At 37.3% G+C, this 10,796-nt stretch overlaps 1 long non-coding RNA gene across 1 annotated transcript in view; it reads left to right on the top strand.

The window, feature by feature from the left end:
• Positions 1–975: 975 nt before the first annotated feature.
• Positions 976–10,796, top strand: part of LOC107693536 (uncharacterized) — an 11,417-nt gene continuing 1,596 nt past the window's right edge. Inside the window, exons 1-2 of the long non-coding RNA XR_001634763.1 lie at positions 976–1,068; positions 3,593–3,600. This is a non-coding gene — a long non-coding RNA (uncharacterized LOC107693536). The remainder of the gene's footprint in view (positions 1,069–3,592; positions 3,601–10,796) is intronic.

Genomic DNA, 10,796 nt, shown 5'->3' on the forward strand with positions numbered 1-10,796 from the left:
ACCCTAATAAGAACATAGTCCAGTGCAAACATTTCTGTCATGCATTTGGCAAAAAGCTTTTGTTGACTATGAATTTTACCTTTGAAATTTGAAGCAAGTGCAACTCTGGCGTTCCCGTTGTTTGTGAGCAGTGGTGTGATGGCGATTTAAATAAAATACAGATTTCCAAACATATGGGTATCCCCTTAAACTTGGTAAAAAGATAATCTGTTTACCATCTTAACTGGAAAATACTGTTTTCATGGTCAGTTTTTCATTTTTTATTTGCTAATGTCAGTGAATGTTTACATTAGAGTGTAGTAGACACGTTCTACTATGCTGAAATTAATACGGGGAGCGGCTGGAAACTAGGGACCTCTCCTGGTTGGAGATAGTATTAACATCATAAACTGAAAGCAATCTCTTTGGATGTGATTAATGAAATCAGGTGGCAAAAATTAGTCAGAATGGGGGGGTGGAATATTGCCAAAAATGATATCTCATTGTTTTATTGGATTTTGTCAATAACGTTAATTAGACAATATTTCGCTGAGTGTGTTTTTTTTTTTGCTGGTACCTGGGCTGGTTTAGACCTGTCATGAACAGCTGATACCTTCATATTTGCCCCATTAAATGGATTTCCAGGCGCCTTTTTTACCTTAAAGGGGTCATCGGATGCCCATTTTCCCCAAGTTGATATGATTCTTTAGGGTTTTAATGAAAAGTCTATAACATACTTCGGTTAAAATTTCTCAATGGTAGTGTAAAAAAAACAAAATTTTCATAAAATTAAATAAAAAATAAAAACAAAGATTCATAAAAGAACCTTATACTCACTTCTTCTGTAGGTGAGGCTGGATCTCGAATGATTCGCGCGAACATAAACACATTTAGATAGATAGGAGGATGCATTCCCTTCAGAAACAAATGTAATCCACTGCGTCTTCAGCAGCTCAGATGTCGGGAGTAAATGGCGACTGCTATGTTCATTATTACATCCAACAACAGAACACCTCAATCGCTTAGGAGCCATTCTTCTCTACATCTGCTCCGGCGTCAAAACAATGGCGGATTGATGACAGCTCACTCGTAAAACGCTAGTGTCAATCAACAATCGTGGGAGGGGCCTGGGTCTGTGTGACGTCACACAGACAGGCATCTGAGAATAGCTTGATATGAGAAAGGGGAAATGATTTAACGAGATTAAAAAAAAAAACACTGGGTGGATCTTTATCATTATAGGGTGGCTGTGTACACACACTGCTAACACACATCACATTCCGATAACCCTTTTAAAGGGCAATATTTCTATGCATATTAGATATGCATCATCTTTTATGTTAAATGATTACTTTTAATCAATAAATTCACTTAGAATAACAAGACACTATAGGTGTGTTACCAATCAAACTAAATCAGTATCAGTATTGGCAAAATAGAGCAAAAACAGACAAAATTGACAATATTATATCTGAAATGTTTGTTGTATTCTGCTGATATTCAGGAAAACCAGCATTCATGCATGCACGATATTGCTTAACTATATCACATAGTATAAATATAAAGGACAAAACTTTTTTTTTTGTGAACTCTCAGGGAGTACACAAAATTACTGTAGTTGATTCAAATTTGCACATCCCTTGTCAGAAATTTAACGTTACAGGTATGATCTGCATTCTTAGTGTTGCCACAAGGGCTGCTATAGAGAGCACAGTATTGCATAATCTGTCTTTTTAGGGTCAGTTTTCTCTATCAGGACAACTAGAACTAATGTAATGTTGAAGCAAATGTGTGAAAAAATCTTTCAGAGCAAGTTAAATTAGTAAAATTGTTGACATGTTTAGAGATTTTGTTTTTGTTAGTGATGTGGTTGTTTTGTACAGAAGCTGTTTCTGCCACCACATAAAAAAAAAAGGTAATTGCAACTTTTTTATCTCACAATTTGGGACAAAAAAAGTCAGAACTGCGAAAAATATACACAGAATTGCGAGATATAAACGATATCTCGCAATTATGACTTTTTTCTCTGAATTTTGAGTTAACATCTCGCAATTCTGTTTTTGGTTTCTGCCACAGAACAAAAAAAAAGGTAATTGCAACTTTTATCTCACAATTTTTTCCCTCAAGAATTTGCAATTAAAAAAAGTGTAAAGAAAAAAAAATAAAATTGTTAGATATAAACTGAAAGAATTGCAACAGTCTGACCTATGGACCTTATTGACTTTAATTGCATAAACAAAAATATTCTTTAAAATATCCTTTTTTTTTCCGTAAAATTGGAATGAGTGTGAGTATTTGATGAATTTTTGTGGTTGGATGAACTATCACTTTTAAATATAGGCTATAAAATGGGTCTTCGTACTTGCAATATTTTCATGTATGTTTGTGTACTTACAGACTATGTTTTTAGCCTTAGAGCATCTCTGTGTGTATCTAACATATTGCAATCACAAGACTGTTTAGTAGAAACATAACTGGATGTCAGAGGCATAGGTCAATATTAGGACACGACTTGCTAAAGGGACAGGGCACCAGAAGCAAAACATGTTTACTGTTAAGGTGGAATGTTTTAAATATTTTAAATTGTCCTTGTAGAATTAGTCTGAGTATTTGTTCATAGAGGACAACAACATTTCTGCTGCAAATTGTCAGGTGTAAATCTGAAGCATCTGAAGTGCAGAGTTCATCAAGGCCCGGTATTACCTGTGTGACATAGAAAGCATGAAAGAGACACACATTTTTGTTTGTGTCTTGTGACAGACGTTACGCTGAACGCCTGCTTTATTTCCTTTGGCTAGGCCAGTAGGAAATGTTTCAGAGATTACCAGCACTCTGCTGATGAGTGTAAACATGGGGCAGATGGTGAGTGACTGCAGCTCCGGTAAGAGGAGCCTGCGAGGGGGAAACTTGGCTGGATCGTGAACGTTACTGAACTGAGCTCAGGCTAGACTGAGAGTGTGAAAACACTCACATAGGAGTAAAGTATACATTTACTCATGAGGAAATAACAGACACTATCTTGTTTATATACAGGATTCTGTTTCTGCATCATTTTTGTTTTATTTGCCACTAGAAAGATTCTTAATTTTTTTCTTATTCTTTCTGTTGACTGATTTTAAAGTCGCTATGAAATCACAATATGGAAGAAAAATCTTTGGTATTGTGAAATACATCCAGGTAAATGCTTTTCATAGATTGTGTTGATTCATTCCAGAGTTATTAACATTATAAATCTAATATATATATTTTTTATTATATACATTTATAAGACTGTACTTTGTGTTATATTACTTTAGCATTACATTTTACTGCTTAACGTTGCTGTGCCTAGTGTTTCTATCACCACGGCTGCAGGACTGACAGATTTGACTTCCCTTTTTTGGAAGTCAAAAACGCTATAGTGGATTTTATCTTTTGCAATTGGATCAAATGGAACCTCAAAAATTATGTTTGTTGTAATTTCCAAATAAGTTCAAATATGATGACGTCTGCTTCTGAGAACCCCGGAAATGTGAAAAGGTCATTGGTTTATTGAAAAAGAAAAAATTGTAGGGTGCGACTTAGTTTTGTCCATCGGTTGTTGATTGGATGGAGGCAAATCTGAACATGCAAGAGGGAGGGGTTAAACAGACGAAATGACTGGAGAAGTCTGGCATACATAACCAGAGAGAAGTTATGACATTTTGATTAAACATTACAAGGTCAAAAAAGTAAAAAAAATGACTGTATCGTTCATTTAGAAAATATGGTGAATTTTAATTTCATGCCAACTTTAAACTCATATTAATGAGATTAAACATTTAAATCTCTTGCTTCTCAGGTTTTTCTTTGTAGAAAAGGTTTCAGAAGAGATAATAATGTCTCAACCTTCAAGTTGTGTTCAGTTTTCCAAGAATACAAAATTCTTCAGTCAAAAGAGATTTCAAACTAGAGGTCAACAGATTATCGGCGCCGATATTAAGCATTTTTATGGTTATCGTATCGGTCATTTTCAAAACCGATTTGCCAATAAAATAATTTAAAAGCATTTAAAGAAAGTTTTCGTCAGAGCTCTTGTTATTCTCAATTTTGACATTCATTTTCATTTTTATAGCAGACATATATATCAGTTCAAAATATCAGTTATCGGTCTACTTGATCTGTAATAATCCGTATCGGTATCTGCCCTGAAAAACACATATCGGTCGACACCTATTTCAAACTCCAACATTTCACATCAAATTGTTACAAGACCGACTTGGACACAAAGATATTTTAAAAATCAGTGAGGCCAATGACTTCTTTTGTGTTCCACAGAAGAAAGATGGTCATACAGGGTTGAAACAACAAGAGAGTAAGTAAATGATGACCGTTTTCATTGTTGGGTGAACTATCACTTTAAATTACACATACAGTGGGTACGGAAAGTATTCAGACCCCCCTTAAATTTTTCACTCTTTGTTATATTGCAGCCATTTGCTAAAATCATTTAAGTTAATTTTTTTTCCTCATTAATGTACACACAGCACCCCATATTGACAGAAAAACACAGAATCGTTGACATTTTTGCAGAGGGGGTCTGAATACTTTCCGTACCCACTGTAATTCTCCTGAGGTACAAAAGAAAAGCATTTGAGCAATTCAACTGTAACCAAAAGTCATCAATGTGATGCCAAATGCTCATTTTCCACAAAACTTCTAGTTATTCTTAAATGCAGACCATTTACGGTTCACTTTCAGTGTGTGGAAGGACATGACGTGAAACATGTGACGTGAAAGGCAGCCCAAGGACTTTTTCCACTCTTAACTTTCATTAGTGGCTCTCCACTTCCTGCACATGGCTCTTGTTCCACTCTCACATCCCCATAGCAAATAAATCAGAATGATAATCTCTCACAGAAGCATCTGAAATGAGAACTACAGGACGTTCTCGTCAGTAATAGTTCTGATTGTTCTATTGAAAGTGAAGAGTCATACCAATGAGAAGAGTGAAACATGAAACCACACAACGGAATCAATGGCAGGAGCCAGTTTTACATGGATAGAGGCATCCGTCAGCATTCCCATTCATCTCAACACCAGCTGCTGACGTATGGCACCTGCATACTGACAATTTTTGGCACAAGTCATACATTAAATGCCATGTGACTGAATACTCTGGAGCCTCAGGACAGTGACATCATGACAAGCTGATGGCACCACAAGAACACCGACATTAGCAACTACGCTTTCCTCAAAAAAAAAAAAACAAAAAAAAAAGGCATTTGGTGCCATGCTGGCATGAAACTTGTTTCAATTGCAGCAGGACCATCATATGATAGGTTTATTTTTTCCAGTGATACAGACACAAAAAGGTGCCATCTCCTAAAGATAAAACTACTATTTGCATATGCTGACACATCAAATTAGTACATGTACCCTTTTTATCAAAGGATGCTTTTTGACTGTACTAAGCATAGAAATACTAGGGATGGGCATTTCAAGCAAAAACTGTTTAATTCAGAAGATAGACTGTTTAATTCAGAATTTTACTACCTTAACTCAAGCCATATAATGATTGTTATGTGCTGAAACATATTAATATAATAAACACAACCGAATGACGGCACTTATTAACATAACAGATTAGCATAAATCAACTGCTCATAAGGCTAGAACATTTCCATTTCAGAAAATGGAATCGCTAAAGGGAATAAATACGAGATGGGAGGAAATATATACTTCAATATCTTCTGCCGCAATAATATCGTTGGGTAATTATATTGTATATAAACTGCGGGCATCAGGGAACCATTATTAATATGCGGGGCAATGAAATCGCTTTTGAACGCGCGCTTGTTTTTTACTTTCACTTTCGAGATTCGCGATCCAGAGCGGCACTCGGCAGTACCACACATTTTACAAGATTAGATGTTTGTCAGTGGTGCTCAGGATCTGCAAATCATTCACCATCATCCTATCAGTCATCTCTCCTTACTTGTTTATGTGGTAAGTGAAATTTTATGTACTGTAATGTAACAGGCTACCGCTAGCAAGCGGCTAACCATGTCCCTTTTGTGGCTCCGTAGAACGCATTATTTGTTTTCCGCGCCTTTCTGAATATGGATTCAGCCACACCTCTAACCCAGTCGGGGGTGTTTGTGGTCCGCACAGAGCTCATATTTGACATTGTCCCAAGTTACTGTAACCGTTATAGACACGCAAGTCTTTTTCTTTATGCCACGCAAGTCTACAGTGTGCGCGTGAGACAATGTATTCTTCTGTCTGTTCTTTGACAGCTTTTAGGAGCGTTATCGGCAGCGCCACATGAACGCGTCACCACCGCATCATCACCGAAAACATGGGGAATTTTTTTTTAGACAATAATCGCACAACCTATTCAATATTCTATGATTATATCAACTAATTGAATATTCGAAAATCGTGGCCCATGCCTAAAAAATACCATAATATGCTTTCAGATATTTCAGAAACATGCTAAGTTCACATACTTGTCTCTACGAAAAACAATTCTACAGCCAGTTATTCTGCTTTGAATTGTGCGTTCAGTGTCAGAACGCCTGTTTTTGTTTTGGTCTCGACTCCACCCACTGCCAATTTACCCAATAGTATTTTGACAAACCTGGTGGCCAGATGGCTGAAAATACAGCATATTGCAGCCATGGAAGCGAGCAAATGAACTGTCAGAGATTGCAGCTTCTACACAACCTAAAAAGCCTCAGCATCCATCTAAAAAACTCTAAGACCAGAGGCATATTAAAACGTGGATAAATCACCTCATAAGCTTATGGGTGTATGGCTCGTTGCCTTCCATTGTTAATTGCACTCATTCATGTCCTCAATCTGACCAAGTCCTAAATATTAGGGATGCTCCAATCAGGATTTTTGCAGCCGATACTGAGTACCGATTTCTTGTCATGGTGATCAGCCGATACCGATGCCGATTCTGATGCTTCAAGCTTTATAGACGGTTTCAATGGGCCCACGCTCCTGGCCCGAAGTTAACTTCCGTTCTGTGTTTGTTTATCAGTCTGGCTATGGCACCGGCTACAAACGCAGTTAAAGTTAAGGTGATGAGTAGATTGAAGTTGGGCTCAGGTGGTTGTGCCGTGGGATGGGTTTCCCATACATTTATTTATTTGTGGCGCTCACCACAATATCAAAACTGACGGATTTTCCAAAAGGCTTGGTTGAATAAACATGAGCACGTACTGCACGTTTAAAAATCAAAACGAGGTGCGGGTGTTTTTATATCACTGTATTTCTGAATGAAGACTATCTTTAGAAAATTTTCGATGTCATTTTCATTTCATCTTGCATGTCATATGCCTGATAAAGCAGCTTTTTGTGAGCTCAGCGCTGCTTTGTGTACAGCTGTTACTGGGGAAACCTGTTTTTGTTCCGTCCTCCACACTGTAACAACTCACAAAAGACTATTTTTAACCAAGCAGCAATGGAGAGCCACTTCAGAAACGTGCAGCGGCTGGCTGATAAACACAAGCACTGACTAGAACAGCCGCGATCAGCTCCGGTGGCCGTGGAGCCGTAACGCGCCTCAGACGCGTGCAGTGAGGCGCAGATCAGCTCTAACGTCACTGAATCTGCTGTTAAAAATGAACCATCCTTTCATCATATCATCATGCAAAACATACACGACAAACAGCGAATTTTTCATTGTTTCTCGAAACGTCGTAGCATTTCCACACCGGCGATGACATGACTGCGGCGCCAAATCATTTATGTCCCCACGCATCATGTACGTCGTCACGCACTGACGTCATCAAATTGCGATCGGTTCCTGAGATCAGCCAAGTTGGTGAGTACCGATCGAGTCATAAAATATGATTATCTGCCGATACCGATCTCCAGGCGATCGATCGGAGTATCCCTACTAAATATTACTCTGGAATGTTTTGTATTCATTTACTTGCATAAACGTTCACTTTTCCCTCAAAAAACATTCTTTCCTTTTACAAATTTTGCTCTACACCCCTTTAGGCTATAGTTCATTAGTATAGCTTGTTATTTTGTCTGTTTATTGTCTCTTTATCCGTACATATACAAATTTCCAACAAATTCACTTCTAAAAGTGTATGTGAGATACAGGAAAGAGGCTAAATGTATTTTACCAAAGTAATTTGAGACTAATTCAACTAATAGATGTACAAATGATCCTGACACATTTCAGGCTTGGCACTGGAGAGAACATACAATGGGTTGTGTGTGATGAGTATCAAACCAGCTCTCTCTTAATCCTCCATCACCTGTCCAGGTGTGCCCATCCAAAATCTTCACTGAAACTTCAATGGAGGAATAACTTATAAAGGGCAGTCCTGACTCCTTATAATCCCCCTTTTAAAGACACACAAGCAAATGTCTCAAGCTAAATGCCAGGGCTCTTTTGCAAAGTCACATTATCAGCAGACAGTAGACCGATGGCACGCAAAGCTCCCTCTACAGTTAAACCTGGATCAGTAGGCTGAAGTGTATAATTTAAGAGCCAAGCAGCTGCCAACACAGCACGTCATGCAGCATTTACTGTCACGTCGCACAAATAAACACAGGTGCTGCTCACGTGGGCTATGGTCGCATTACCTCGTCAGTCTGCTGGAGGCACGTCTAGCCCATTTGGCACAGAGTTCACAGAAGTGCAATGGGGAGGGGTGTCCAACATGAATTTAGAGGGTAGTTAAACCCAGGATCAAAGTGTTAAGTGTTCATTTTCAAAGGTTTTAATTCTTTAAACTAGCTGAACCTACTGTTTGAGCAAACATTTTGTTGTTTGTTTGTGGCTTGCTATAGTGACCATTGAAAAATGGCACATAAATATATACACACTACAACTCAAAAGTCTCTTCTGCTCACCAAGGCACTATTTGTTTGATCAAAAATACAGTAAAAACACTAATAATGTGAAATGTTATAGCAATTAAAAATAACTGTTTTCTATTAAGATATTGTAAAATGTAATTTATTTTTGTGATGCAAAGCTGAATTTTCAGCATTCAGTATATATTATAATATGCTGCTTTGCTGCTCAAACATGTATTATTATTATCAATGTTGAAAACAGTTGTGCTTCTTCATATTTTTGTAGAAACCGTGATACGTTTCGAACAATTTTTATAAAAGCCTATTTAAGTTAGCAAATTTTTGTCTTTACAATGTCACAATTTTTTCCGCACAATATGGATCTTTAGAAATTAGAATATACAGCTACCTTTTCATTGTATGGAGGGCATCCTTCACAAATAGATTGTCATATTTTGTTGTCAGACTCTTAGTTAACTCCAGTCATCAGTTCCAGAAGATCTAGAAAATTTTATAGTGCAAAAAATACAGAAAAACTCCTCTGATTTCCTCTAGGCCTGGATGAGAGGAATCACTCTGCATAGGACGAATGAATCCCACCAGGCCAATGTATAATTGAAAATATATAGAATATGACTCAAGGTGTTATTTTCTGAATACAGGCTTATACTGTCTATGAGCACATGGTGAATTACAGGACAAACTACAGACAGTAGCTTGTTGTTGAGATCCAGACGGGGAGGTAAACAAATGCACAGTGATTTGTGATGCAGCTGGATGAAAATTTTAAGTGTTCGGGGCAAGACAGCAGACTCAACAACATAAACCCACAAATGACACCTATTTTTAAGTTGCGTGTTAAACAGGAAACAGAAGGTAGGCCGATTTGAGAGCACAAACGTTGCTTTCGCTTGTCCAAATGTCATCATTAAGGTTAATGAGCCTGCCGCCTCCGTCGCTGTTTTTAGTGCAGGGCGGAAAATATAAACCCTGGCAGGATTTATAGTATCTAGCTGCCCACGTCAGAGCAATCTAGTAAACTTGATTCTTTTTATAGAAAACCACAGACACTGTGATCTCAATCCTTCTGTTCCTACGAATAATTACAGAACAACATGTTATATGATAACCTTTAATATAACACAGTCAGCTAACTTGTCATTAGCTTACAAATAAGCAATCGTTTAGTGGATTTTCACTGTGCCTTGTTTGTTAACAAATAGTTGCACATATTGCTCATTGCTGCAGAAAAATCTAGTCAAGGTTATTTAGTATATTCAAGTTTTCATAAATTGGCTTCTGAGTAAACTTGAATATATTGAGCAACCTTAACTACATTTTTCTGAGGCACTGGGCCTCATTTACGAAACGAACGAGAAAAAATTGGGCGTACGGTCGTTTCAACACAAAACTTGGAATTTATCAATATGGACATGAGCGGTGGCTACGATCAAATCTCACGTCTGGTCTCAGCTTGAGTACGCAAGTTTTTGAGTAAATACGGTGGAGAATTGTAGAATGACAGCATTTTGTTCATTTTTACTTTCCTGACCGTCATTAGTCGATCATTAACCAGTGAGATTAGAATGTCTTTTTTTTGGTTTTATACAGGGCTTTAGCTTTATATAAACGAATAGCAGCGTAAACAAGACCATGAGGATTCAATCGTCGCATCATGCACCTGCTGCGCTTCTGTGAAAGGAGAAAAACATAAATTAAGTCTATAAAAGGAATAAAATAAATAGGATCACACAAAATATATAATAGGCTATAATATAATTAACAGATTAACAAAAGGAAAAAAAACACTGTGCAACAAGTATATAGGCCACGCTCATTTTGTGACACTCCTAATGCAGTTTATTTCTTTTCTTTATATATTTGATTAAATCCATCTGATCGCACAGGCTCCTCACGCACACACAAACAACATTAGTTCTAGCGTTGCCTGACATTTCAGCCATTCATCATCAAACTAAAATGCAGTCAACCAAACATAAAAGTTACACTGTTTATTTTAAAAGGTC

This window comes from Sinocyclocheilus anshuiensis, unplaced genomic scaffold (genome assembly GCF_001515605.1).
Source record: "Sinocyclocheilus anshuiensis isolate Anshui unplaced genomic scaffold, SAMN03320099.WGS_v1.1 scaffold1630, whole genome shotgun sequence".
In the NCBI taxonomy this organism is placed as follows: Eukaryota; Metazoa; Chordata; class Actinopteri; order Cypriniformes; family Cyprinidae; genus Sinocyclocheilus; species Sinocyclocheilus anshuiensis.